Genomic DNA, 23,462 nt, shown 5'->3' on the forward strand with positions numbered 1-23,462 from the left:
TGGCTGTTCACCCCAACAGATTTAATACTATTTACAAAATACACAATTTATAAACAAAACCACGGCACAAAACCTAACAATTCAAAAATGCTAAATAAGGTTTGGAAACCAAGAACAGCAAACAGGTGCTGATGCCAGAAAGAGCCTCGCTAGCTGTTGGGAACCGTACTTTTAAAACTCCAGGAAGTGTAGGATGGACCAATCAGCTTCCTGTACTTCCCCCAAATCCGGCCAATCAGGCAGGGCACCTATAAGAACAAGAAAATAAAAACAACACATATGGCCAGGACCGTAACATGGTCTACTAGTGATGAAGCACGATGGTTGACAAACCAATAAAGTAGCAAAACAGCAATGAAAGAACAAAATTTGATGAAAATATAGAACAATTTCTATGAATAAATAGGCAGTAACACCAGCTTGAGCTGCCCGTAAACCCAAGCAAAAAAGCTTACAGCACCTGGTATTCCCAGGCGGTCTTCCTACCAAGTACTAACCAGGCCCGGCTCTATTTGGCTGCCGAGATCGGGCGAGATCGGGCGCTTAGAGAGCGGTGTGGCCGTAAGCTGCATTTGACATCATCAACAGCTCTTAAAAACGCTGGAGAAGCAGAATGCATGACACTTGCTAAGAAGAAGATAAATGTGGCAAAGTACAAAGTACTATAACTGTACTGGTCTGTTACGCCCCTGTCTAGTGGCTCAGGGTGCAACATACAAAGATAAATTAGCATGTTCCCTCTCCGATCCCCAAACCAAAATCCAGGATCGAGATGTTCCAACAGAATAATATTTATTTTAAACGAAAGAAAGTGTCAAACAAAACATGACACTACAACTCAGGGCGAACCAAGGCCAACATAATAAACAAAATAAGCCATTTCCCACAGAAAGTGCTAGCTAGCCTGATAGAAAGAAACAAACCAAAAGACAGTCGCTAACCCTAACTCCCTAATGTGAAAACAAGAGAAAACAATCAAAAGAAAAATGGCAGTCCACCCCTACAGATTTAATACTATTTACAAAATATACAATTTAAAAACAAAACCACGGCACAAAACCTAACAATTCAAAAATGCTAAATAAGGTTTAGAAACCAAGAACAGCAAACAGGTGCTGATGCCAGAAAGAGCCTCGCTAGCTGTTGGGAACCGTACTTTTAAAACTCCAGCAAGTGTAGGATGGACCAATCAGCTTCCTGTACTGCCCCCCAATCCGGCCAATCAGGCAGGGCACCTATAAGAACAAGAAAATAAAAACAACACATATGGCCAGGACCGTAACATGGTCTACTAGTAATGAAGCACGATGGTTGGCAAACCAATAAAGTAGCAAAACAGCAATGAAAGAACAAAATTTGATGAAAATATAGAACAATTTCTATGAATAAATAGGCAGTAACACCAGCTTGTGCTGCCCGTAAACCCAAGCAAAAAAGCTTACAGCACCTGGTATTCCCAGGCGGTCTTCCTACCAAGTACTAACCAGGCCCGGCTCTATTTGGCTGCCGAGATCGGACGAGATCGGGCGCTTAGAGAGCGGTGTGGCCGTAAGCTGCATTTGACATCATCAACAGATCTTAAAAACGCTAGAGAAGCAGAATGCATGACACTTGCTAAGAAGAAGATAAATGTGGCAAAGTACAAAGTACTATAACTGTACTGGTCTGTTACGCCCCTGTCTAGGGGGTCAGGGTGAAACATACAAAGATAAATTTGCATGTTCCCTCTCCGATCCTCAAACCAAAATCCAGGATTGAGATGTTCCAACAGAATGATATTTATTTTAAACGAAAGAAAGTGTCAAACAAAACATGACACTACAACTCAGGGCGAACCAAGGCCAACATAATAAACAAAATAAGCCATTTCCCACAGAAAATGCTAGAAATAAACAAACCAAAAGACAGTCGCTAACCCTAACTTCCCAATGTGAAAACAAGAGAAAACAATCAAAAGAAAATGGCTGTTCACCCCTACAGATTTAATACTATTTACAAAATATACAATTTATAAACAAAACCACGGCACAAAACCTAACAATTCAAAAATGCTAAATAAGATTTGGAAACCAAGAACAGCAAACAGGTGCTGCTGCCAGAAAGAGCCTCGCTAGCTGTTGGGAACCGTACTTTTAAAACTCCAGGAAGTGTAGGATGGACCAATCAGCTTCCTGTACTTCCCCCCAATCCGGCCAATCAGGCAGGGCACCTATAAGAACAAGAAAATAAAAACAACACATATGGCCAGGACCGTAACATGGTCTACTAGTAATGAAGCACGATGGTTGGCAAACCAATAAAGTAGCAAAACAGCAATGAAAGAACAAAATTTGATGAAAATATAGAACAATTTCTATGAATAAATAGGCAGTAACACCAGCTTGTGCTGCCCGTAAACCCAAGCAAAAAAGCTTACAGCACCTGGTATTCCCAGGCGGTCTTCCTACCAAGTACTAACCAGGCCCGGCTCTATTTGGCTGCCGAGATCGGGCGAGATCGCGCGCTTAGAGAGCGGTGTGGCCGTAAGCTGCATTTGACATCATCAACAGCTCTTAAAAACGCTGGAGAAGCAGAATGCATGACACTTGCTAAGAAGAAGATAAATGTGGCAAAGTACAAAGTACTATAACTGTACTGGTCTGTTACGCCCCTGTCTAGGGGCTCAGGGTGCAACATACAAAGATAAACTAGCATGTTCCCTCTCCGATCCCCAAACCAAAATCCAGGATCGAGATGTTCCAACAGAATGATATTTATTTTAAACGAAAGAAAGTGTCAAACAAAACATGACACTACAACTCAGGGCGAACCAAGGCCAACATAATAAACAAAATAAGCCATTTCCCACAGAAAATGCTAGCTAGCCTGATAGAAATAAACAAACCAAAAGACAGTCGCTAACCCTAACTCCCTAATGTGAAAACAAGAGAAAACAATCAAAAGAAAATGGCTGTTCACCCCAACAGATTTAATACTATTTACAAAATACACAATTTATAAACAAAACCACGGCACAAAACCTAACAATTCAAAAATGCTAAATAAGGTTTGGAAACCAAGAACAGCAAACAGGTGCTGATGCCAGAAAGAGCCTCGCTAGCTGTTGGGAACCGTACTTTTAAAACTCCAGGAAGTGTAGGATGGACCAATCAGCTTCCTGTACTTCCCCCAAATCCGGCCAATCAGGCAGGGCACCTATAAGAACAAGAAAATAAAAACAACACATATGGCCAGGACCGTAACATGGTCTACTAGTGATGAAGCACGATGGTTGACAAACCAATAAAGTAGCAAAACAGCAATGAAAGAACAAAATTTGATGAAAATATAGAACAATTTCTATGAATAAATAGGCAGTAACACCAGCTTGAGCTGCCCGTAAACCCAAGCAAAAAAGCTTACAGCACCTGGTATTCCCAGGCGGTCTTCCTACCAAGTACTAACCAGGCCCGGCTCTATTTGGCTGCCGAGATCGGGCGAGATCGGGCGCTTAGAGAGCGGTGTGGCCGTAAGCTGCATTTGACATCATCAACAGCTCTTAAAAACGCTGGAGAAGCAGAATGCATGACACTTGCTAAGAAGAAGATAAATGTGGCAAAGTACAAAGTACTATAACTGTACTGGTCTGTTACGCCCCTGTCTAGTGGCTCAGGGTGCAACATACAAAGATAAATTAGCATGTTCCCTCTCCGATCCCCAAACCAAAATCCAGGATCGAGATGTTCCAACAGAATAATATTTATTTTAAACGAGAGAAAGTGTCAAACAAAACATGACACTACAACTCAGGGCGAACCAAGGCCAACATAATAAACAAAATAAGCCATTTCCCACAGAAAGTGCTAGCTAGCCTGATAGAAAGAAACAAACCAAAAGACAGTCGCTAACCCTAACTCCCTAATGTGAAAACAAGAGAAAACAATCAAAAGAAAAATGGCAGTCCACCCCTACAGATTTAATACTATTTACAAAATATACAATTTAAAAACAAAACCACGGCACAAAACCTAACAATTCAAAAATGCTAAATAAGGTTTAGAAACCAAGAACAGCAAACAGGTGCTGATGCCAGAAAGAGCCTCGCTAGCTGTTGGGAACCGTACTTTTAAAACTCCAGCAAGTGTAGGATGGACCAATCAGCTTCCTGTACTACCCCTCAATCCGGCCAATCAGGCAGGGCACCTATAAGAACAAGAAAATAAAAACAACACATATGGCCAGGACCGTAACATGGTCTACTAGTAATGAAGCACGATGGTTGACAAACCAATAAAGTAGCAAAACAGTAATGAAAGAACAAAATTTGATGAAAATATAGAACAATTTCTATGAATAAATAGGCAGTAACACCAGCTTGTGCTGCCCGTAAACCCAAGCAAAAAAGCTTACAGCACCTGGTATTCCCACGCGGTCTTCCTACCAAGTACTAACCAGGCCCGGCTCTATTTGGCTGCCGAGATCGGACGAGATCGGGCGCTTAGAGAGCGGTGTGGCCGTAAGCTGCATTTGACATCATCAACAGCTCTTAAAAACGTTGGAGAAGCAGAATGCATGAAACTTGCTAAGACGAAGATAAATGTGGCAAAGTACAAAGTACTATAACTGTACTGGTCTTTTACGCCCCTGTCCAGGGGGTCAGGGTGCAACATACAAAGATAAATTAGCATGTTCCCTCTCCGATCCCCAAACCAAAATCCAGGATCGAGATGTTCCAACAGAATGATATTTATTTTAAACGAAAGAAAGTGTCAAACAAAACATGACACTACAACTCAGGGCGAACCAAGGCCAACATAATAAACAAAATAAGCCATTTCCCACAGAAATTGCTAGCTAGCCTGATAGAAATAAACAAACCAAAACACAGTCGCTAACCCTAACTCCCTAATGTGAAAAAAAGAGAAAACAATCAAAAGAAAATGGCTGTTCACCCCTACAGATTTAATACTATTTACAAAATATACAATTTATAAACAAAACCACGGCACAAAACCTAACAATTCAAAAATGCTAAATAAGGTTTGGAAACCAAGAACAGCAAACAGGTGCTGATGCCAGAAAGAGCCTCGCTAGCTGTTGGAAACCGTACTTTTAAAACTCCAGGAAGTGTAGGATGGACCAATCAGCTTCCTGTACTGCCCCTCAATCCGGCCAATCAGGCAGGGCACCTATAAGAACGACAAAATAAAAACAACACATATGGCCAGGACCGTAACATGGTCTACTAGTAATGAAGCACGATGGTTGACAAACCAATAAAGTAGCAAAACAACAATGAAAGAACAAAATTTGATGAAAATATACAACAATTTCTATGAATAAATAGGCAGTAACACAAGTTTGTGCTACCCGTAAACCCAAGTAAAAAAGTTTACAGCACCTGGTATTCCCAGGCGGTCTTCCTACCAAGTACTAACCAGGCCCGGCTCTATTTGGCTGCCGAGATCGGGCGCTTAGAGAGCGGTGTGGCCGTAAGCTGCATTTGACTTCATCAACAGCTTTTAAAAACGCTAGAGAAGCAGAATGCATGACACTTGCTAAGAAGAAGATAAATGTGTCAAAGTACAAAGTACTATAACTGTACTGGTCTGTTACGCCCCTGTCTAGGGGGTCAGGGTGCAACATACAAAGATAAATTAGCATTTTCCCTCTCCGATCCCCAAACCAAAATCCAGGATCGAGATGTTCCAACAGAATGATATTTATTTTAAACGAAAGAAAGTGTCAAACAAAACATGACACTACAACTCAGGGCGAACCAAGGCCAACATAATAAACAAAATGAGCCATTTCCCACAGAAAGTGCTAGCTAGCCTGATAGAAATAAACAAACCAAAAGAAAATCGATAACCCTAACTCCCTAATGTGAAAACAGTCCAAGGAAAATGGCAGTTCACCCCTACAGATTTAATACTATTTACAAAATATACAATTTATAAACAAAACCACGGCACAAAACCTAACAATTCAAAAATGCTAAATAAGGTTTGGAAACCAAGAACAGCAAACAGGTGCTGATGCTAGAAAGAGCCTCGCTAGCTGTTGGGAACCGTACTTTTAAAACTCCAGCAAGTGTAGGATGGACCAATCAGCTTCCTGTACTGCCCCCCAATCCGGCCAATCAGGCAGGGCACCTATAAGAACAAGAAAATGAAAACAACACATATGGCCAGGACCGTAACATGGTCTATTAGTAATGAAGCACGATGGTTGACAAACCAATAAAGTAGCAAAACAGCAATGAAAGAACAAAATTTGATGAAAATATAGAACAATTTCTATGAATAAATAGGCAGTAACACCAGCTTGTGCTGCCCGTAAACCCAAGCAAAAAAGCTTACAGCACCTGGTATTCCCAGGCGGTCTTCCTACCAAGTACTAACCAGGCCCGGCTCTATTTGGCTGCCGAGATCGGGCGAGATCGGGCGCTTAGAGAGCGGTGTGGCCGTAAGCTGCATTTGACATCATCAACAGCTCTTAAAAACGCTGGAGAAGCAGAATGCATGACACTTGCTAAGAAGAAGATAAATGTGGCAAAGTACAAAGTACTATAACTGTACTGGTCTGTTACGCCCCTGTCTAGGGGCTCAGGGTGCAACATACAAAGATAAATTAGCATGTTCCCTCTCCGATCCCCAAACCAAAATCCAGGATCGAGATGTTCCAACAGAATGATATTTATTTTAAACGAAAGAAAGTGTCAAACAAAACATGACACTACAACTCAGGGCGAACCAAGGCCAACATAATAAACAAAATAAGCCATTTCCCACAGAAAGTGCTAGCTAGCCTGATAGAAATAAACAAACCAAAAGACAGTCGCTAACCCTAACTCCCTAATGTGAAAACAAGAGAAAACAATCAAAAGAAAATGGCAGTCCACCCCTACAGATTTAATACTATTTACAAAATACACAATTTATAAACAAAACCACGGCACAAAACCTAACAATTCAAAAATGCTAAATAAGGTTTGGAAACCAAGAACAGCAAACAGGTGCTGATGCCAGAAAGAGCCTCGCTAGCTGTTGGGAACCGTACTTTTAAAACTCCAGCAAGTGTAGGATGGACCAATCAGCTTCCTGTACTGCCCCCCAATCCGGCCAATCAGGCAGGGCACCTATAAGAACAAGAAAATAAAAACAACACATATGGCCAGGACCGTAACATGGTCTACTAGTAATGAAGCACGATGGTTGGCAAACCAATAAAGTAGCAAAACAGCAATGAAAGAACAAAATTTGATGAAAATATAGAACAATTTCTATGAATAAATAGGCAGTAACACCAGCTTGTGCTGCCCGTAAACCCAAGCAAAAAAGCTTACAGCACCTGGTATTCCCAGGCGGTCTTCCTACCAAGTACTAACCAGGCCCGGCTCTATTTGGCTGCCGAGATCGGACGAGATCGGGCGCTTAGAGAGCGGTGTGGCCGTAAGCTGCATTTGACATCATCAACAGATCTTAAAAACGCTAGAGAAGCAGAATGCATGACACTTGCTAAGAAGAAGATAAATGTGGCAAAGTACAAAGTACTATAACTGTACTGGTCTGTTACGCCCCTGTCTAGGGGGTCAGGGTGAAACATACAAAGATAAATTTGCACGTTCCCTCTCCGATCCTCAAACCAAAATCCAGGATTGAGATGTTCCAACAGAATGATATTTATTTTAAACGAAAGAAAGTGTCAAACAAAACATGACACTACAACTCAGGGCGAACCAAGGCCAACATAATAAACAAAATAAGCCATTTCCCACAGAAAATGCTAGAAATAAACAAACCAAAAGACAGTCGCTAACCCTAACTCCCTAATGTGAAAACAAGAGAAAACAATCAAAAGAAAATGGCTGTTCACCCCTACAGATTTAATACTATTTACAAAATATACAATTTATAAACAAAACCACGGCACAAAACCTAACAATTCAAAAATGCTAAATAAGATTTGGAAACCAAGAACAGCAAACAGGTGCTGCTGCCAGAAAGAGCCTCGCTAGCTGTTGGGAACCGTACTTTTAAAACTCCAGGAAGTGTAGGATGGACCAATCAGCTTCCTGTACTTCCCCCCAATCCGGCCAATCAGGCAGGGCACCTATAAGAACAAGAAAATAAAAACAACACATATGGCCAGGACCGTAACATGGTCTACTAGTAATGAAGCACGATGGTTGGCAAACCAATAAAGTAGCAAAACAGCAATGAAAGAACAAAATTTGATGAAAATATAGAACAATTTCTATGAATAAATAGGCAGTAACACCAGCTTGTGCTGCCCGTAAACCCAAGCAAAAAAGCTTACAGCACCTGGTATTCCCAGGCGGTCTTCCTACCAAGTACTAACCAGGCCCGGCTCTATTTGGCTGCCGAGATCGGGCGAGATCGCGCGCTTAGAGAGCGGTGTGGCCGTAAGCTGCATTTGACATCATCAACAGCTCTTAAAAACGCTGGAGAAGCAGAATGCATGACACTTGCTAAGAAGAAGATAAATGTGGCAAAGTACAAAGTACTATAACTGTACTGGTCTGTTACGCCCCTGTCTAGGGGCTCAGGGTGCAACATACAAAGATAAACTAGCATGTTCCCTCTCCGATCCCCAAACCAAAATCCAGGATCGAGATGTTCCAACAGAATGATATTTATTTTAAACGAAAGAAAGTGTCAAACAAAACATGACACTACAACTCAGGGCGAACCAAGGCCAACATAATAAACAAAATAAGCCATTTCCCACAGAAAATGCTAGCTAGCCTGATAGAAATAAACAAACCAAAAGACAGTCGCTAACCCTAACTCCCTAATGTGAAAACAAGAGAAAACAATCAAAAGAAAATGGCTGTTCACCCCAACAGATTTAATACTATTTACAAAATACACAATTTATAAACAAAACCACGGCACAAAACCTAACAATTCAAAAATGCTAAATAAGGTTTGGAAACCAAGAACAGCAAACAGGTGCTGATGCCAGAAAGAGCCTCGCTAGCTGTTGGGAACCGTACTTTTAAAACTCCAGGAAGTGTAGGATGGACCAATCAGCTTCCTGTACTTCCCCCAAATCCGGCCAATCAGGCAGGGCACCTATAAGAACAAGAAAATAAAAACAACACATATGGCCAGGACCGTAACATGGTCTACTAGTGATGAAGCACGATGGTTGACAAACCAATAAAGTAGCAAAACAGCAATGAAAGAACAAAATTTGATGAAAATATAGAACAATTTCTATGAATAAATAGGCAGTAACACCAGCTTGAGCTGCCCGTAAACCCAAGCAAAAAAGCTTACAGCACCTGGTATTCCCAGGCGGTCTTCCTACCAAGTACTAACCAGGCCCGGCTCTATTTGGCTGCCGAGATCGGGCGAGATCGGGCGCTTAGAGAGCGGTGTGGCCGTAAGCTGCATTTGACATCATCAACAGCTCTTAAAAACGCTGGAGAAGCAGAATGCATGACACTTGCTAAGAAGAAGATAAATGTGGCAAAGTACAAAGTACTATAACTGTACTGGTCTGTTACGCCCCTGTCTAGTGGCTCAGGGTGCAACATACAAAGATAAATTAGCATGTTCCCTCTCCGATCCCCAAACCAAAATCCAGGATCGAGATGTTCCAACAGAATAATATTTATTTTAAACGAAAGAAAGTGTCAAACAAAACATGACACTACAACTCAGGGCGAACCAAGGCCAACATAATAAACAAAATAAGCCATTTCCCACAGAAAGTGCTAGCTAGCCTGATAGAAAGAAACAAACCAAAAGACAGTCGCTAACCCTAACTCCCTAATGTGAAAACAAGAGAAAACAATCAAAAGAAAAATGGCAGTCCACCCCTACAGATTTAATACTATTTACAAAATATACAATTTAAAAACAAAACCACGGCACAAAACCTAACAATTCAAAAATGCTAAATAAGGTTTAGAAACCAAGAACAGCAAACAGGTGCTGATGCCAGAAAGAGCCTCGCTAGCTGTTGGGAACCGTACTTTTAAAACTCCAGCAAGTGTAGGATGGACCAATCAGCTTCCTGTACTACCCCTCAATCCGGCCAATCAGGCAGGGCACCTATAAGAACAAGAAAATAAAAACAACACATATGGCCAGGACCGTAACATGGTCTACTAGTAATGAAGCACGATGGTTGACAAACCAATAAAGTAGCAAAACAGTAATGAAAGAACAAAATTTGATGAAAATATAGAACAATTTCTATGAATAAATAGGCAGTAACACCAGCTTGTGCTGCCCGTAAACCCAAGCAAAAAAGCTTACAGCACCTGGTATTCCCACGCGGTCTTCCTACCAAGTACTAACCAGGCCCGGCTCTATTTGGCTGCCGAGATCGGACGAGATCGGGCGCTTAGAGAGCGGTGTGGCCGTAAGCTGCATTTGACATCATCAACAGCTCTTAAAAATGTTGGAGAAGCAGAATGCATGAAACTTGCTAAGAAGAAAATAAATGTGGCAAAGTACTATAACTGTACTGGTCTGTTACGCCCCTGTCTAGGGGGTCAGGGTGCAACATACAAAGATAAATTAGCATGTTCCCTCTCCGATCCCCAAACCAAAATCCAGGATCGAGATGTTCCAACAGAATGATATTTATTTTAAACAAAAGAAAGTGTCAAACAAAACATGACACTACAACTCAGGGCGAACCAAGGCCAACATAATAAACAAAATAAGCCATTTCCCACAGAAAGTGCTAGCTAGCCTGATAGAAATAAACAAACCAAAAGACAGTCGCTAACCCTAACTCCCTAATGTGAAAACAGTCCAAAGAAAATGGCAGTTCACCCCTACAGATTTAATACTATTTACAAAATATACAATTTATAAACAAAACCACGGCACAAAACCTAACAATTCAAAAATGCTAAATAAGGTTTGGAAACCAAGAACAGCAAACAGGTGCTGATGCCAGAAAGAGCCTCGCTAGCTGTTGGGAACCGTACTTTTAAAACTCCAGGAAGTGTAGGATGGACCAATCAGCTTCCTGTACTTCCCCCAAATCTGGCCAATCAGGCAGGGCACCTATAAGAACAACAAAATAAAAACAACACATATGGCCAGGACCGTAACATGGTCTACTAGTAATGAAGCACGATGGTTGACAAACCAATAAAGTAGCAAAACAGCAATGAAAGAACAAAATTTGATGAAAATATAGAACAATTTCTATGAATAAATAGGCAGTAACACCAGCTTGTGCTGCCCGTAAACCCAAGCAAAAAAGCTTACAGCACCTGGTATTCCCAGGCGGTCTTCCTACCAAGTACTAACCAGGCCCAGCTCTATTTGGCTGCCGAGATCGGACGAGATCGGGCGCTTAGAGAGCGGTGTGGCCGTAAGCTGCATTTGACATCATCAACAGCTCTTAAAAACGCTGGAGAAGCAGAATGCATGACACTTGCTAAGAAGAAGATAAATGTGGCAAAGTACTATAACTGTACTGGTCTGTTACGCCCCTGTCTAGGGGGTCAGGGTGCAACATACAAAGATAAATTAGCATGTTCCCTCTCCGATCCCCAAACCAAAATCCAGGATCGAGATGTTCCAACAGAATGATATTTATTTTAAACAAAAGAAAGTGTCAAACAAAACATGACACTACAACTCAGGGCGAACCAAGGCCAACATAATAAACAAAATAAGCCATTTCCCACAGAAAGTGCTAGCTAGCCTGATAGAAATAAACAAACCAAAAGACAGTCGCTAACCCTAACTCCCTAATGTGAAAACAGTCCAAAGAAAATGGCAGTTCACCCCTACAGATTTAATACTATTTACAAAATATACAATTTATAAACAAAACCACGGCACAAAACCTAACAATTCAAAAATGCTAAATAAGGTTTGGAAACCAAGAACAGCAAACAGGTGCTGATGCCAGAAAGAGCCTCGCTAGCTGTTGGGAACCGTACTTTTAAAACTCCAGGAAGTGTAGGATGGACCAATCAGCTTCCTGTACTTCCCCCAAATCTGGCCAATCAGGCAGGGCACCTATAAGAACAACAAAATAAAAACAACACATATGGCCAGGACCGTAACATGGTCTACTAGTAATGAAGCACGATGGTTGACAAACCAATAAAGTAGCAAAACAGCAATGAAAGAACAAAATTTGATGAAAATATAGAACAATTTCTATGAATAAATAGGCAGTAACACCAGCTTGTGCTGCCCGTAAACCCAAGCAAAAAAGCTTACAGCACCTGGTATTCCCAGGCGGTCTTCCTACCAAGTACTAACCAGGCCCAGCTCTATTTGGCTGCCGAGATCGGACGAGATCGGGCGCTTAGAGAGCGGTGTGGCCGTAAGCTGCATTTGACATCATCAACAGCTCTTAAAAACGCTGGAGAAGCAGAATGCATGACACTTGCTAAGAAGAAGATAAATGTGGCAAAGTACAAAGTACTATAACTGTACTGGTCTGTTACGCCCCTGTCTAGGGGGTCAGGGTGCAACATACAAAGATAAATTAGCATGTTCCCTCTCCGATCCCCAAACCAAAATCCAGGATCGAGATGTTCCAACAGAATGATATTTATTTTAAACGAAATAAAGTGTCAAACAAAACATGACACTACAACTCAGGGCGAACCAAGGCCAACATAACAAACATAATAAGCCATTTCCCACAGAAAGTGCTAGCTAGCCTGATAGAAATAAACAATCCAAAAGACAGTCGCTAACCCTAACTCCCTATTGTGAAAACAAGAGAAAACAATCAAAAGAAAATGGCAGTTCACCCCTACAGATCTAATACTATTTACAAAATATACAATTTATAAACAAAACCACGGCACAAAACCTAACAATTCAAAAATGCTAAATAAGGTTTGGAAACCAAGAACAGCAAACAGGTGCTGCTGCCAGAAAGAGCCTCGCTAGCTGTTGGGAACCGTACTTTTAAAACTCCAGCAAGTGTAGGATGGACCAATCAGCTTCCTGTACTGCCCCCCAATCCGGCCAATCAGGCAGGGCACCTATAAGAACAAGAAAATAAAAACAACACATATGGCCAGGACCGTAACATGGTCTACTAGTAATGAAGCACGATGGTTGGCAAACCAATAAAGTAGCAAAACAGCAATGAAAGAACAAAATTTGATGAAAATATAGAACAATTTCTATGAATAAATAGGCAGTAACACCAGCTTGTGCTGCCCGTAAACCCAAGCAAAAAAGCTTACAGCACCTGGTATTCCCAGGCGGTCTTCCTACCAAGTACTAACCAGTCCCGGCTCTATTTGGCTGCCGAGATCGGACGAGATCGGGCGCTTAGAGAGCGGTGTGGCCGTAAGCTGCATTTGACATCATCAACAGATCTTAAAAACGCTAGAGAAGCAGAATGCATGACACTTGCTAAGAAGAAGATAAATGTGGCAAAGTACAAAGTACTATAACTGTACTGGTCTGTTACGCCCCTGTCTAGGGGGTCAGGGTGAAACATACAAAGATAAATTTGCACGTTCCCTCTCCGATCCTCAAACCAAAATCCAGGATTGAGATGTTCCAACAGAATGATATTTATTTTAAACGAAAGAAAGTGTCAAACAAAACATGACACTACAACTCAGGGCGAACCAAGGCCAACATAATAAACAAAATAAGCCATTTCCCACAGAAAATGCTAGAAATAAACAAACCAAAAGACAGTCGCTAACCCTAACTCCCTAATGTGAAAACAAGAGAAAACAATCAAAAGAAAATGGCTGTTCACCCCTACAGATTTAATACTATTTACAAAATATACAATTTATAAACAAAACCACGGCACAAAACCTAACAATTCAAAAATGCTAAATAAGATTTGGAAACCAAGAACAGCAAACAGGTGCTGCTGCCAGAAAGAGCCTCGCTAGCTGTTGGGAACCGTACTTTTAAAACTCCAGGAAGTGTAGGATGGACCAATCAGCTTCCTGTACTTCCCCCCAATCCGGCCAATCAGGCAGGGCACCTATAAGAACAAGAAAATAAAAACAACACATATGGCCAGGACCGTAACATGGTCTACTAGTAATGAAGCACGATGGTTGGCAAACCAATAAAGTAGCAAAACAGCAATGAAAGAACAAAATTTGATGAAAATATAGAACAATTTCTATGAATAAATAGGCAGTAACACCAGCTTGTGCTGCCCGTAAACCCAAGCAAAAAAGCTTACAGCACCTGGTATTCCCAGGCGGTCTTCCTACCAAGTACTAACCAGGCCCGGCTCTATTTGGCTGCCGAGATCGGGCGAGATCGCGCGCTTAGAGAGCGGTGTGGCCGTAAGCTGCATTTGACATCATCAACAGCTCTTAAAAACGCTGGAGAAGCAGAATGCATGACACTTGCTAAGAAGAAGATAAATGTGGCAAAGTACAAAGTACTATAACTGTACTGGTCTGTTACGCCCCTGTCTAGGGGCTCAGGGTGCAACATACAAAGATAAACTAGCATGTTCCCTCTCCGATCCCCAAACCAAAATCCAGGATCGAGATGTTCCAACAGAATGATATTTATTTTAAACGAAAGAAAGTGTCAAACAAAACATGACACTACAACTCAGGGCGAACCAAGGCCAACATAATAAACAAAATAAGCCATTTCCCACAGAAAATGCTAGCTAGCCTGATAGAAATAAACAAACCAAAAGACAGTCGCTAACCCTAACTCCCTAATGTGAAAACAAGAGAAAACAATCAAAAGAAAATGGCTGTTCACCCCAACAGATTTAATACTATTTACAAAATACACAATTTATAAACAAAACCACGGCACAAAACCTAACAATTCAAAAATGCTAAATAAGGTTTGGAAACCAAGAACAGCAAACAGGTGCTGATGCCAGAAAGAGCCTCGCTAGCTGTTGGGAACCGTACTTTTAAAACTCCAGGAAGTGTAGGATGGACCAATCAGCTTCCTGTACTTCCCCCAAATCCGGCCAATCAGGCAGGGCACCTATAAGAACAAGAAAATAAAAACAACACATATGGCCAGGACCGTAACATGGTCTACTAGTGATGAAGCACGATGGTTGACAAACCAATAAAGTAGCAAAACAGCAATGAAAGAACAAAATTTGATGAAAATATAGAACAATTTCTATGAATAAATAGGCAGTAACACCAGCTTGAGCTGCCCGTAAACCCAAGCAAAAAAGCTTACAGCACCTGGTATTCCCAGGCGGTCTTCCTACCAAGTACTAACCAGGCCCGGCTCTATTTGGCTGCCGAGATCGGGCGAGATCGGGCGCTTAGAGAGCGGTGTGGCCGTAAGCTGCATTTGACATCATCAACAGCTCTTAAAAACGCTGGAGAAGCAGAATGCATGACACTTGCTAAGAAGAAGATAAATGTGGCAAAGTACAAAGTACTATAACTGTACTGGTCTGTTACGCCCCTGTCTAGTGGCTCAGGGTGCAACATACAAAGATAAATTAGCATGTTCCCTCTCCGATCCCCAAACCAAAATCCAGGATCGAGATGTTCCAACAGAATAATATTTATTTTAAACGAAAGAAAGTGTCAAACAAAACATGACACTACAACTCAGGGCGAACCAAGGCCAACATAATAAACAAAATAAGCCATTTCCCACAGAAAGTGCTAGCTAGCCTGATAGAAAGAAACAAACCAAAAGACAGTCGCTAACCCTAACTCCCTAATGTGAAAACAAGAGAAAACAATCAAAAGAAAAATGGCAGTCCACCCCTACAGATTTAATACTATTTACAAAATATACAATTTAAAAACAAAACCACGGCACAAAACCTAACAATTCAAAAATGCTAAATAAGGTTTAGAAACCAAGAACAGCAAACAGGTGCTGATGCCAGAAAGAGCCTCGCTAGCTGTTGGGAACCGTACTTTTAAAACTCCAGCAAGTGTAGGATGGACCAATCAGCTTCCTGTACTACCCCTCAATCCGGCCAATCAGGCAGGGCACCTATAAGAACAAGAAAATAAAAACAACACATATGGCCAGGACCGTAACATGGTCTACTAGTAATGAAGCACGATGGTTGACAAACCAATAAAGTAGCAAAACAGTAATGAAAGAACAAAATTTGATGAAAATATAGAACAATTTCTATGAATAAATAGGCAGTAACACCAGCTTGTGCTGCCCGTAAACCCAAGCAAAAAAGCTTACAGCACCTGGTATTCCCACGCGGTCTTCCTACCAAGTACTAACCAGGCCCGGCTCTATTTGGCTGCCGAGATCGGACGAGATCGGGCGCTTAGAGAGCGGTGTGGCCGTAAGCTGCATTTGACATCATCAACAGCTCTTAAAAACGTTGGAGAAGCAGAATGCATGAAACTTGCTAAGAAGAAAATAAATGTGGCAAAGTACTATAACTGTACTGGTCTGTTACGCCCCTGTCTAGGGGGTCAGGGTGCAACATACAAAGATAAATTAGCATGTTCCCTCTCCGATCCCCAAACCAAAATCCAGGATCGAGATGTTCCAACAGAATGATATTTATTTTAAACAAAAGAAAGTGTCAAACAAAACATGACACTACAACTCAGGGCGAACCAAGGCCAACATAATAAACAAAATAAGCCATTTCCCACAGAAAGTGCTAGCTAGCCTGATAGAAATAAACAAACCAAAAGACAGTCGCTAACCCTAACTCCCTAATGTGAAAACAGTCCAAAGAAAATGGCAGTTCACCCCTACAGATTTAATACTATTTACAAAATATACAATTTATAAACAAAACCACGGCACAAAACCTAACAATTCAAAAATGCTAAATAAGGTTTGGAAACCAAGAACAGCAAACAGGTGCTGATGCCAGAAAGAGCCTCGCTAGCTGTTGGGAACCGTACTTTTAAAACTCCAGGAAGTGTAGGATGGACCAATCAGCTTCCTGTACTTCCCCCAAATCTGGCCAATCAGGCAGGGCACCTATAAGAACAACAAAATAAAAACAACACATATGGCCAGGACCGTAACATGGTCTACTAGTAATGAAGCACGATGGTTGACAAACCAATAAAGTAGCAAAACAGCAATGAAAGAACAAAATTTGATGAAAATATAGAACAATTTCTATGAATAAATAGGCAGTAACACCAGCTTGTGCTGCCCGTAAACCCAAGCAAAAAAGCTTACAGCACCTGGTATTCCCAGGCGGTCTTCCTACCAAGTACTAACCAGGCCCAGCTCTATTTGGCTGCCGAGATCGGACGAGATCGGGCGCTTAGAGAGCGGTGTGGCCGTAAGCTGCATTTGACATCATCAACAGCTCTTAAAAACGCTGGAGAAGCAGAATGCATGACACTTGCTAAGAAGAAGATAAATGTGGCAAAGTACTATAACTGTACTGGTCTGTTACGCCCCTGTCTAGGGGGTCAGGGTGCAACATACAAAGATAAATTAGCATGTTCCCTCTCCGATCCCCAAACCAAAATCCAGGATCGAGATGTTCCAACAGAATGATATTTATTTTAAACAAAAGAAAGTGTCAAACAAAACATGACACTACAACTCAGGGCGAACCAAGGCCAACATAATAAACAAAATAAGCCATTTCCCACAGAAAGTGCTAGCTAGCCTGATAGAAATAAACAAACCAAAAGACAGTCGCTAACCCTAACTCCCTAATGTGAAAACAGTCCAAAGAAAATGGCAGTTCACCCCTACAGATTTAATACTATTTACAAAATATACAATTTATAAACAAAACCACGGCACAAAACCTAACAATTCAAAAATGCTAAATAAGGTTTGGAAACCAAGAACAGCAAACAGGTGCTGATGCCAGAAAGAGCCTCGCTAGCTGTTGGGAACCGTACTTTTAAAACTCCAGGAAGTGTAGGATGGACCAATCAGCTTCCTGTACTTCCCCCAAATCTGGCCAATCAGGCAGGGCACCTATAAGAACAACAAAATAAAAACAACACATATGGCCAGGACCGTAACATGGTCTACTAGTAATGAAGCACGATGGTTGACAAACCAATAAAGTAGCAAAACAGCAATGAAAGAACAAAATTTGATGAAAATATAGAACAATTTCTATGAATAAATAGGCAGTAACACCAGCTTGTGCTGCCCGTAAACCCAAGCAAAAAAGCTTACAGCACCTGGTATTCCCAGGCGGTCTTCCTACCAAGTACTAACCAGGCCCAGCTCTATTTGGCTGCCGAGATCGGACGAGATCGGGCGCTTAGAGAGCGGTGTGGCCGTAAGCTGCATTTGACATCATCAACAGCTCTTAAAAACGCTGGAGAAGCAGAATGCATGACACTTGCTAAGAAGAAGATAAATGTGGCAAAGTACAAAGTACTATAACTGTACTGGTCTGTTACGCCCCTGTCTAGGGGGTCAGGGTGCAACATACAAAGATAAATTAGCATGTTCCCTCTCCGATCCCCAAACCAAAATCCAGGATCGAGATGTTCCAACAGAATGATATTTATTTTAAACGAAATAAAGTGTCAAACAAAACATGACACTACAACTCAGGGCGAACCAAGGCCAACATAACAAACATAATAAGCCATTTCCCACAGAAAGTGCTAGCTAGCCTGATAGAAATAAACAATCCAAAAGACAGTCGCTAACCCTAACTCCCTATTGTGAAAACAAGAGAAAACAATCAAAAGAAAATGGCAGTTCACCCCTACAGATCTAATACTATTTACAAAATATACAATTTATAAACAAAACCACGGCACAAAACCTAACAATTTAAAAATGCTAAATAAGGTTTGGAAACCAAGAACAGCAAACAGGTGCTGCTGCCAGAAAGAGCCTCGCTAGCTGTTGGGAACCGTACTTTTAAAACTCCAGGAAGTGTAGGATGGACCAATCAGCTTCCTGTACTGCCCCCCAATCCGGCCAATCAGGCAGGGCACCTATAAGAACAACAAAATAAAAACAACACATATGGCCAGGACCGTAACATGGTCTACTAGTAATGAAGCACGATGGTTGACAAACCAATAAAGTAGCAAAACAGCAATGAAAGAACAAAATTTGATGAAAATATAGAACAATTTCTATGAATAAATAGGCAGTAACACCAGCTTGTGCTGCCCGTAAACCCAAGCAAAAAAGCTTACAGCACCTGGTATTCCCAGGCGGTCTTCCTACCAAGTACTAACCAGGCCCGGCTCTATTTGGCTGCCGAGATCGGACGAGATCGGGCGCTTAGAGAGCGGTGTGGCCGTAAGCTGCATTTGACATCATCAACAGCTCTTAAAAACGCTGGAGAAGCAGAATGCATGACGCTAAGAAGAAGATAAATGTGGCAAAGTACAAAGTACTATGACTCTACTGGTCTGTTACGCCCTTGTCTAGGGGGTCAGGGTGCAACATACAAAGATAAATTAGCATGTTCCCTCTCCGATCCCCAAACCAAAATCCAGGATCGAGATGTTCCAACAGAATGATATTTATTTTAAACGAAAGAAAGTGTCAAACAAAACATGACACTACAACTCAGGGCGAACCAAGGCCAACATAATAAACAAAATAAGCCATTTCCCACAGAAAGTGCTAGCTAGCCTGATAGAAATAAACAATCCAAAAGACAGTCGCTAACCCTAACTCCCTATTGTGAAAACAAGAGAAAACAATCAAAAGAAAATGGCAGTTCACCCCTACAGATCTAATACTATTTACAAAATATACAATTTATAAACAAAACCACGGCACAAAACCTAACAATTCAAAAATGCTAAATAAGGTTTGGAAACCAAGAACAGCAAACAGGTGCTGCTGCCAGAAAGAGCCTCGCTAGCTGTTGGGAACCGTACTTTTAAAACTCCAGGAAGTGTAGGATGGACCAATCAGCTTCCTGTACTGCCCCCCAATCCGGCCAATCAGGCAGGGCACCTATAAGAACAAGAAAATAAAAACAACACATATGGCCAGGACCGTAACATGGTCTACTAGTAATGAAGCACGATGGTTGACAAACCAATAAAGTAGCAAAACAGCAATGAAAGAACAAAATTTGATGAAAATATAGAACAATTTCTATGAATAAATAGGCAGTAACACCAGCTTGTGCTGCCCGTAAACCCAAGCAAAAAAGCTTACAGCACCTGGTATTCCCAGGCGGTCTTCCTACCAAGTACTAACCAGGCCGGGCTCTATTTGGCTGCCGAGATCGGACGAGATCGGGCGCTTAGAGAGCGGTGTGGCCGTAAGCTGCATTTGACATCATCAACAGCTCTTAAAAACGCTGGAGAAGCAGAATGCATGACACTTGCTAAGAAGAAGATAAATGTGGCAAAGTACAAAGTACTATAACTGTACTGGTCTGTTACGCCCCTGTCTAGGGGTTCAGGGTGCAACATACAAAGATAAATTAGCATGTTCCCTCTCTGATCCCCAAACCAAAATCCAGGATCGAGATGTTCCAACAGAATGATATTTATTTTAAACGAAAGAAAGTGTCAAACAAAACATGACACTACAACTCAGGGCGAACCAAGGCCAACATAATAAACAAAATAAGCCATTTCCCACAGAAAGTGCTAGCTAGCCTGATAGAAATAAACAAACCAAAAGACAGTCGCTAACCCTAACTCCCTAATGTGAAAACAAGAGAAAACAATCAAAAGAAAATGGCAGTCCACCCCTACAGATTTAATACTATTTACAAAATACACAATTTATAAACAAAACCACGGCACAAAACCTAACAATTCAAAAATGCTAAATAAGGTTTGGAAACCAAGAACAGCAAACAGGTGCTGATGCCAGAAAGAGCCTCGCTAGCTGTTGGGAACCGTACTTTTAAAACTCCAGCAAGTGTAGGATGGACCAATCAGCTTCCTGTACTGCCCCCCAATCCGGCCAATCAGGCAGGGCACCTATAAGAACAAGAAAATAAAAACAACACATATGGCCAGGACCGTAACATGGTCTACTAGTAATGAAGCACGATGGTTGGCAAACCAATAAAGTAGCAAAACAGCAATGAAAGAACAAAATTTGATGAAAATATAGAACAATTTCTATGAATAAATAGGCAGTAACACCAGCTTGTGCTGCCCGTAAACCCAAGCAAAAAAGCTTACAGCACCTGGTATTCCCAGGCGGTCTTCCTACCAAGTACTAACCAGGCCCGGCTCTATTTGGCTGCCGAGATCGGACGAGATCGGGCGCTTAGAGAGCGGTGTGGCCGTAAGCTGCATTTGACATCATCAACAGCTCTTAAAAACGCTAGAGAAGCAGAATGCATGACACTTGCTAAGAAGAAGATAAATGTGGCAAAGTACAAAGTACTATAACTGTACTGGTCTGTTACGCCCCTGTCTAGGGGGTCAGGGTGAAACATACAAAGATAAATTTGCACGTTCCCTCTCCGATCCTCAAACCAAAATCCAGGATTGAGATGTTCCAATAGAATGATATTTATTTTAAACGAAAGAAAGTGTCAAACAAAACATGACACTACAACTCAGGGCGAACCAAGGCCAACATAATAAACAAAATAAGCCATTTCCCACAGAAAGTGCTAGCTAGCCTGATAGAAATAAACAAACCAAAAGATAGTCGCTAACCCTAACTCCCTAATGTGAAAACAAGAGAAAACAATCAAAAGAAAATGGCAGTTCACCCCTACAGATTTAATACTATTTACAAAATATACAATTTATAAACAAAACCACGGCACAAAACCTAACAATTCAAAAATGCTAAATAAGATTTGGAAACCAAGAACAGCAAACAGGTGCTGCTGCCAGAAAGAGCCTCGCTAGCTGTTGGGAACCGTACTTTTAAAACTCCAGCAAGTGTAGGATGGACCAATCAGCTTCCTGTACTTCCCCCAAATCCGGCCAATCAGGCAGGGCACCTATAAGAACAAGAAAATAAAAACAACACATATGGCCAGGACCGTAACATGGTCTACTAGTAATGAAGCACGATGGTTGACAAACCAATAAAGTAGCAAAACAGCAATGAAAGAGCAAAATTTGATGAAAATATAGAACAATTTCTATGAATAAATAGGCAGTAACACCAGCTTGAGCTGCCCGTAAACCCAAGCAAAAAAGCTTACAGCACCTGGTATTCCCAGGCGGTCTTCCTACCAAGTACTAACCAGGCCCGGCTCTATTTGGCTGCCGAGATCGGGCGAGATCGGGCGCTTAGAGAGCGGTGTGGCCGTAAGCTGCATTTGACATCATCAACAGCTCTTAAAAACGCTGGAGAAGCAGAATGCATGACACTTGCTAAGAAGAAGATAAATGTGGCAAAGTACAAAGTACTATAACTGTACTGGTCTGTTACGCCCCTGTCTAGGGGCTCAGGGTGCAACATACAAAGATAAATTAGCATGTTCCCTCTCCGATCCCCAAACCAAAATCCAGGATCGAGATGTTCCAACAGAATGATATTTATTTTAAACGAAAGAAAGTGTCAAACAAAACATGACACTACAACTCAGGGCGAACCAAGGCCAACATAATAAACAAAATAAGCCATTTCCCACAGAAAATGCTAGCTAGCCTGATAGAAATAAACAAACCAAAAGACAGTCGCTAACCCTAACTCCCTAATGTGAAAACAAGAGAAAACAATCAAAAGAAAATGGCTGTTCACCCCAACAGATTTAATACTATTTACAAAATACACAATTTATAAACAAAACCACGGCACAAAACCTAACAATTCAAAAATGCTAAATAAGGTTTGGAAACCAAGAACAGCAAACAGGTGCTGATGCCAGAAAGAGCCTCGCTAGCTGTTGGGAACCGTACTTTTAAAACTCCAGGAAGTGTAGGATGGACCAATCAGCTTCCTGTACTTCCCCCAAATCCGGCCAATCAGGCAGGGCACCTATAAGAACAAGAAAATAAAAACAACACATATGGCCAGGACCGTAACATGGTCTACTAGTGATGAAGCACGATGGTTGACAAACAAATAAAGTAGCACGACAGCAATGAAAGAACAAAATTTGATGAAAATATAGAACAATTTCTATGAATAAATAGGCAGTAACACCAGCTTGAGCTGCCCGTAAACCCAAGCAAAAAAGCTTACAGCACCTGGTATTCCCAGGCGGTCTTCCTACCAAGTACTAACCAGGCCCGGCTCTATTTGGCTGCCGAGATCGGGCGAGATCGGGCGCTTAGAGAGCGGTGTGGCCGTAAGCTGCATTTGACATCATCAACAGCTCTTAAAAACGCTGGAGAAGCAGAATGCATGACACTTGCTAAGAAGAAGATAAATGTGGCAAAGTACAAAGTACTATAACTGTACTGGTCTGTTACGCCCCTGTCTAGTGGCTCAGGGTGCAACATACAAAGATAAATTAGCATGTTCCCTCTCCGATCCCCAAACCAAAATCCAGGATCGAGATGTTCCAACAGAATAATATTTATTTTAAACGAAAGAAAGTGTCAAACAAAACATGACACTACAACTCAGGGCGAACCAAGGCCAACATAATAAACAAAATAAGCCATTTCCCACAGAAAGTGCTAGCTAGCCTGA

At 41.5% G+C, this 23,462-nt stretch overlaps 24 pseudogenes; all 24 read right to left on the bottom strand.

Annotated features, from left to right (window-relative positions):
• Positions 1-448: 448 nt before the first annotated feature.
• LOC137117290 (5S ribosomal RNA) lies at positions 449-567 on the bottom strand (annotated as a pseudogene).
• Positions 568-1,435: 868 nt separating this feature from the next.
• LOC137117185 (5S ribosomal RNA) lies at positions 1,436-1,554 on the bottom strand (annotated as a pseudogene).
• An 855-nt stretch (positions 1,555-2,409) lies between these two features.
• LOC137117401 (5S ribosomal RNA) lies at positions 2,410-2,528 on the bottom strand (annotated as a pseudogene).
• Positions 2,529-3,395: 867 nt separating this feature from the next.
• Positions 3,396-3,514, bottom strand: LOC137117291 (5S ribosomal RNA; annotated as a pseudogene).
• An 868-nt stretch (positions 3,515-4,382) lies between these two features.
• On the bottom strand, positions 4,383-4,501 carry LOC137117209 (5S ribosomal RNA; annotated as a pseudogene).
• An 867-nt stretch (positions 4,502-5,368) lies between these two features.
• Positions 5,369-5,477, bottom strand: LOC137117478 (5S ribosomal RNA; annotated as a pseudogene).
• Positions 5,478-6,334: 857 nt separating this feature from the next.
• Positions 6,335-6,453, bottom strand: LOC137117292 (5S ribosomal RNA; annotated as a pseudogene).
• An 867-nt stretch (positions 6,454-7,320) lies between these two features.
• Positions 7,321-7,439, bottom strand: LOC137117186 (5S ribosomal RNA; annotated as a pseudogene).
• Positions 7,440-8,294: 855 nt separating this feature from the next.
• Positions 8,295-8,413, bottom strand: LOC137117402 (5S ribosomal RNA; annotated as a pseudogene).
• Positions 8,414-9,280: 867 nt separating this feature from the next.
• LOC137117294 (5S ribosomal RNA) lies at positions 9,281-9,399 on the bottom strand (annotated as a pseudogene).
• An 868-nt stretch (positions 9,400-10,267) lies between these two features.
• LOC137117210 (5S ribosomal RNA) lies at positions 10,268-10,386 on the bottom strand (annotated as a pseudogene).
• Positions 10,387-11,236: 850 nt separating this feature from the next.
• On the bottom strand, positions 11,237-11,355 carry LOC137117129 (5S ribosomal RNA; annotated as a pseudogene).
• An 850-nt stretch (positions 11,356-12,205) lies between these two features.
• Positions 12,206-12,324, bottom strand: LOC137117141 (5S ribosomal RNA; annotated as a pseudogene).
• An 867-nt stretch (positions 12,325-13,191) lies between these two features.
• On the bottom strand, positions 13,192-13,310 carry LOC137117370 (5S ribosomal RNA; annotated as a pseudogene).
• Positions 13,311-14,165: 855 nt separating this feature from the next.
• Positions 14,166-14,284, bottom strand: LOC137117403 (5S ribosomal RNA; annotated as a pseudogene).
• Positions 14,285-15,151: 867 nt separating this feature from the next.
• LOC137117295 (5S ribosomal RNA) lies at positions 15,152-15,270 on the bottom strand (annotated as a pseudogene).
• Positions 15,271-16,138: 868 nt separating this feature from the next.
• Positions 16,139-16,257, bottom strand: LOC137117211 (5S ribosomal RNA; annotated as a pseudogene).
• An 850-nt stretch (positions 16,258-17,107) lies between these two features.
• Positions 17,108-17,226, bottom strand: LOC137117153 (5S ribosomal RNA; annotated as a pseudogene).
• Positions 17,227-18,076: 850 nt separating this feature from the next.
• LOC137117165 (5S ribosomal RNA) lies at positions 18,077-18,195 on the bottom strand (annotated as a pseudogene).
• Positions 18,196-19,062: 867 nt separating this feature from the next.
• Positions 19,063-19,181, bottom strand: LOC137117187 (5S ribosomal RNA; annotated as a pseudogene).
• An 863-nt stretch (positions 19,182-20,044) lies between these two features.
• LOC137117374 (5S ribosomal RNA) lies at positions 20,045-20,163 on the bottom strand (annotated as a pseudogene).
• An 867-nt stretch (positions 20,164-21,030) lies between these two features.
• LOC137117188 (5S ribosomal RNA) lies at positions 21,031-21,149 on the bottom strand (annotated as a pseudogene).
• An 867-nt stretch (positions 21,150-22,016) lies between these two features.
• Positions 22,017-22,135, bottom strand: LOC137117297 (5S ribosomal RNA; annotated as a pseudogene).
• Positions 22,136-23,002: 867 nt separating this feature from the next.
• Positions 23,003-23,121, bottom strand: LOC137117298 (5S ribosomal RNA; annotated as a pseudogene).
• Positions 23,122-23,462: the final 341 nt, after the last annotated feature.

This window comes from Channa argus, unplaced genomic scaffold, assembly GCF_033026475.1.
Source record: "Channa argus isolate prfri unplaced genomic scaffold, Channa argus male v1.0 Contig034, whole genome shotgun sequence".
Taxonomy (NCBI): domain Eukaryota; kingdom Metazoa; phylum Chordata; class Actinopteri; order Anabantiformes; family Channidae; genus Channa; species Channa argus.